Raw genomic sequence first — 6,000 nt, 5'->3', positions numbered from 1 at the left:
AGAGTTACATGCAAGAATAGAAATTTGAAAAGACTCTTGTAGAAACTACCCTTTTTCTCCTACGACGTGTGCTAGAATAGATAATTTATAAATAAATCTTATGACCTCATATGTGTCTTCACTTATTAATTTTTTTTATTTAAAATTCCAATCATATTCAATTTATCTTATCTATCTAACATTAAAATTCCAATCATATTCAATTTATCTTATCTATCTAATATTACTCATAGAATCAATAGTAGTAGTAGTAGTAGTAGTACTAGTAGTTCTTTCCTTCAACATTTCATGTTTTCATGCATTTTTACAGAGGGGTTTTTTCCCACGTGGTTTTTCCCTTTTCTCCAATTATTAGAGATTTTATTTTTTGTATATGGGAACCTAATTATGCCTTTTTATGGGACCAATTCTTGCATGCATTTTAGCTTTTTAGATACTCCCCGAGTTAAAGTTAAGAGGGTTTTGGAGTTAGTAGTAGTAGTAGTAGTAGTAGTACTTTTTGTTGGCAATATAACAAGGATATTGCGAAGCTTGTTGATGATTATGGACATAACTGATTAAAGATGTTTTATTGTCTTGATATTATTATTTTGTCATTGATGTCAAGAAATTGATTTTCTAATTCAATATTATGTTGCCATATCTTAAGAAATATGATATGAAGATTATAAAGAAGTCGGTAAAGACATGGAAAAGAATATGATGAATAAAGGGATAAGTTATTCAATGGGAAACTCTACCGAGTCAGACAATGATGAGATCTTGATGTTTTAGATTGTTTTAACATCATACATATGTTGTAAAATGTAAAGGTTAATACTACACTATGTTATTAGGCAAAGAACCTAGTCGGTAAACCCTAAGGAACCTAGTCAGTAAACCCTAAGGTTATCGCAGTCGGTTAATAAAGACAGATTGTCAACCGAGTAAAGTTTAGTATTCACCAAGTTGTAACCGAGCTATAACAGAATGCATTAAATGTTTACATGTGATATTTAATGCAAGAAGCTAATGAGCTGGAGCGGATCAATGATTGGCAAGCCATGGAAGAAGTTTGTTAACAAATCTAAGGCAATGGAAAGTTGGCAAGAAGATCTACAACTCAGATTGAACCACATTACCCTAACACAAGTTCCAAGATGATTGTGCAAGTTTCGAGGAAGGATAAAATGTTTTTCAGATCGTAAGATACAATGAACCTGGACAAGATTGAAGATCTGATGGCTATGATTGGTCATGGGAAATGTGATCAAGGAGATTAAGTGGTTAGATGATTGTTTATAAATAAGGAACTGTTGATAAACAGTGGATGCGGGCAAGTGTATGCACAGGGATGCTACATAGTGATCACCGAGCACAGAAGCTTGAAGACCTGTTGGAATAATAGAGTATTGATGCCCAGCAGATAGACAAGAATAGTTCTATGTCTAGATTGTGTTGAACAAATAAGAATCTGCTTTAGCATTTTAGATGTAAAGTTGCAGATAGATTGTATTACTGTTAGCTTGTGAAAGTAACAGAAAATCTCTTAACCAAGTGGACTTAACAGTCTTATAAGTAAATCCTCTAACAAGGTGACATTCTAAATGAGTGTTTGAAATCCTTTGACAAGGTCACTTCTAACAAAGTGAAGATCCTAACAGATCTGAGGGAAATCCCTTAACCGAGTCACATCTAGCAATGTGTTTTGTAATCTTTAACAGGATTGGCTTTTAACCGAGCATACTCTAGAAGAGTATATTTCTTAGTGGGTCCGAAATCCCACAGTGGTTTTTCCCTATTTGGGTTTCCACGTTAAATCTGGTGTTATGAGGTTTATATTGTTCATATGCTTTTGAGTTTACATGTTTGACAGTTTTTATTCTATGACTGATATATGTTACCGAGGTTGAATCTGATGTTTTCATTAATGATTAAGTTTGTATGATTCACCCCCCCCGCCCCCCTCCCTCTCATCTTATTAGCTATCGGATCTGTACTTATATTAAGTATCAGAACTATCACTTTCCTTCAACAATTCATGTTTTCATGCATTGCATCTCTTTTTTAGAGAGGGGTTTTTTCCCACATGGTTTTTCCCTTTTCTCCAATTATAAGAGATTTTATTTTTTGCATATGGGAACCTAATTAGGCCTTTTTATGGGACCAATTCTTGCATGCATTTTAGCTTTTTAGCTACTCCCCGAGTTAAAGTTAAGAGGGTTTTGGAGTAATTAGGACATTATCTAATTAATTGTAATTAGGTCCTTATTAATTTATTCACTTAAGCTAAGTTTAGGTGCTTTTTCTTTTTTATTAGATCAAGCCAATAATAGCCTAAGTTGTCTTACTCTTACTCATTAAGACTGACACTTAGCACTAGATGATTTAATTTCTTTAGGATTTTCATCTAGGGTTTAATTTTTATTCTTTTATAAGCATTCTTTCATTAATTTGTATTCATTCTATAATATTTTTCTTGTGAGAAAAATAACATTTATTTCTTGTTTCTATTGTTTAGGGAAGGTGTTCTTTTTTTGTTGCTTAATCTTGCAAGTGCTTGTGTTGTAAACTTCAACAATAGTGATGTTCAAATTGAAGATTTATTTTGATAAGTAATGTGTTTCAAATCACATAATAGAGTGCACATAGTTGTGTTCATAAACACAACAAAATCAATACAATTTCATATAAGTATTGCTCTCCTAGACATATTGTTTTTCATATACTAATTTACAAATTAGTGAAACAAAAAATAATATATTACAAAATGGACATATGTAAATGAAAATGAAACAACCTTTCAATTTGGGTGAAGGATAATGAAATAGACTACCAAATTTCACTCTAAATTCATAATGTATTTCAAAAATAGTTAATTGTCCATTACCTATTAGGGATTTGAAAAAAAAAAAAACTAAATAAACAAGGTGGGTCATTGTCTTAGTGAGGCTTAATGATCTCAATTTCTATCTTTGACCACACATAGGAGTGGAAAGAAAAAATCTATAGGAGTTGAGAAAATACAACACCACAGGAGCCCAAATGATCTCTGCAAGCTAAAAAACATGTTACAAGGAGAAGCAAGGAAGCAAATCACAGAAGGAACAAAAACACAGGAAAAATATGCTCCAAAAGATGAGAGCTCAATAATTTCAAAAATGTATTGTCAATAATAATCCTTCTTCATACAATGAAAAGAAAGAACTCAACCTTTAATAGGTCAAGAAACCCTAAAAGGGAAAACCTAGGTTTGCACATAATAATTAATTATATGCACCTAAAGTTAGCTTAAGTGTAAAAGAGATAAAGGGAACTTAAATAATTAAACAAATAATGTTTAATTAATCAAGTAAATACCCGAATACTCTAACACCCCCCCTTAAGCTATACTTAGGGAGAAGCTAAAACCTAGAACGGCTACTGAAAGCAATAAAGATGGGTCCCGGCAACAAGGCCTGATCAGGTACCCAAATACAATGAAATCTCTATGAACTGGAGAAATAGAGAAAACCACGTGGGAACAAAACTCTACTCCAAACAGAGATGAAAAAAAAACACCACTGAAGCATGAAGAACCTGCAAACTTTGTTGAAGAATAACTGCTGATCTAAAAAACCTCCACTGAAATAGAACATGACCAAGTAGAGAAGACTATAATCTGTATGAGTGCCCCCAAATAACACTACTTGAATTAGAAGGAAAACAAGGCAAACAACTGAAATCAAAGATACAGATGGCATGAAAACACCAAAGCCTAAAGAGCTAATCAATCGAACCATGAAAGCATTAGAACCAACACGATAAACCTCCCCATAATGCAAAAGTGGAAGAGGGACAGGAACACTAAAAAGGACAGCTAAGAAGAACTGCATGACAAAGAACCAGGAACATCAAAGGTGCAGAGACAAGTACATGGTGTCGTGGAAGGAACACTCACTTGACACACATCATGAGGTGAATTTCATGGAAGGAACACTCACTGGACAAAGGCAGATGGCAAACAAGGCAAACATCAACCCCCTCATGGCACTTTATCAATAGTGCATGTACAACAAGGCACAAGATGTGCATGATCCCAAGTAAACAATGCATGATGGCACTTTATCTCAGTGAATTTCCATAAATACAATGCTACAATGATAAGAAGACTTGAAATAGAAACGAGAACCAAAATAGAGACATACTACTCAGAGAAGAGATCCCAGGACCTAAAACAACCACGATATCCACTAGAGTGCTGAGAAGGAAAAAACTGAATAAAATATGCATGGAGTATAATCTAGAAATGAAACACATATGGCTAGAAAGTACACAGCACACGCTTTCTGAAAATATAAATTTTTCAAAAAACGGAGGTCTGATGCTCATTCTATGGATCTCGAAGTGCAAAAACTAGACCTCACTTTGACTGGAAAAAAAAATAGTCAAGCATAAAAATTGAAAAAAATTACCAACATGAAGAGGTCCGTCTTGGAACCAGCTTTTCGACGCCTATTCATTTTTGAAAAAATGACTCCGTATGCCCAAGATATGGCCAAATAACCAAAACCTCCCTGAAAGAGGCAAAAAAGGGAGTCTGGTGGCTGGGCGGTGCTCTGGTGGCCAGTGGATGGCACTCCGGTGGCGGTGGGTGGTGGTCTGGAGGCCGGGAGGAGCTCCGATGGTGGGCTACTGTTTCGGGTGGCCGGGGTGGCGGTCCGGTGGCTGGGAGGAGCTCCAGTGGCAAAGCTAGCCGGAGGTGTTGCAGGCAGTGGTCGGGGTGCTAAGCGCAGGGGTCGGGAGCTGCAGTGGCGGCGGGGTCAAGAGGCGCTGCAGGAAGCGGCGGTGGGGAGGCGGGTCTGGGGCTGAGCGCAGAGGCCGAGAGCTATAGCAGCGACAGCGCCGAGAAGCAGCGGCTGCAGGGAGGCAAGCGTGGGCGCAAGTTGGGCAGGGGCCCAGAGGAAAAAACTGCCGACAGGGGCCGGTGAGCCAGGGTCGGAGGTTGGGGCCAGTGGGGGCCGAGGACCGGTAGGAGGCCGAAGGCCGGTGCCGGAAAGGGGCCAGGAGCCGGAATGACATGTCCAGTCGCCGTACGGCAGCCAGACTGTCAACCCGGTACCCTGCGAAAAAATACAAACCCCCAAAAAAAAAAAAAATTTGCAAAAAAAACAACAATCGCCTTTTTTGAAATTTTTTTTTTTAAAATACCAAAAATCCGGCCTGCATGCCATAAAAAGGCAAACTATTTTTTTTTTTTGAAAATTTTTTTCTCAATCTGCGTGCTAGGGTCGTACGGCCTGGATTTGAGAAAAAAAATACTCCCAAAGGCTCAAGAACCAAAATAGGTCAAATTTTATATGACCATAGGGGTTTTTGGGCCTTCTGAGCATGATGGTGAGGTTCATTTAGGCCCAAAGTTCCCATAAAAAAAGGTCAAACCCTAGGTACATAAAAAAATTCCTGAAACCCCCGATCTGCTTCCAAAGCAAAAATTCTCAAAACAAGAACAAGTAGCTGTAGATCTGAAGCTCTAATACCATATAGGAGTTGAGAAAATACAACACAACAGGAGCCCAAATGATCTCTGCAAGCTGAAAAACCTATTACAAGGAGAAGTAAGGAAGCAAATCACAGAAGGAACAAAAACACAGGAAAAATATGCTCCAAAAGATGAGAGCTCAATAATCTCCAAAATGTATTGTCAATAATAATCCTTCTTCATACAATGAAAAGAAAGAAATCAACCTTTAATAGGTCAAGAAACCCTAAAAGGGAAAACCTAGGTTTGCACATAATAATTAATTATATGCACCTAAAGTTAGCTTAAGTGTAAAAGAGATAAAGCGAACTTAAATAATTAAACAAATAATGTTTAATTAATCAAGTAAATACCCAAATACTCTAACAAAATCTTCTTAAACACTAAACAACAAATAAACAATTAGCAAAATAATACACAACAAATAAAAAATGAAGTATTGTAGCACATAGAATGTCATGCGAACCTTGAAAGTTAGAGTATGTGACCACTATCGAGTC

This window comes from Cryptomeria japonica, chromosome 9 (assembly GCF_030272615.1).
Source record: "Cryptomeria japonica chromosome 9, Sugi_1.0, whole genome shotgun sequence".
Classification (NCBI taxonomy): Eukaryota; Viridiplantae; Streptophyta; class Pinopsida; order Cupressales; family Cupressaceae; genus Cryptomeria; species Cryptomeria japonica.
This window is presented reverse-complemented; position numbering follows the sequence as displayed.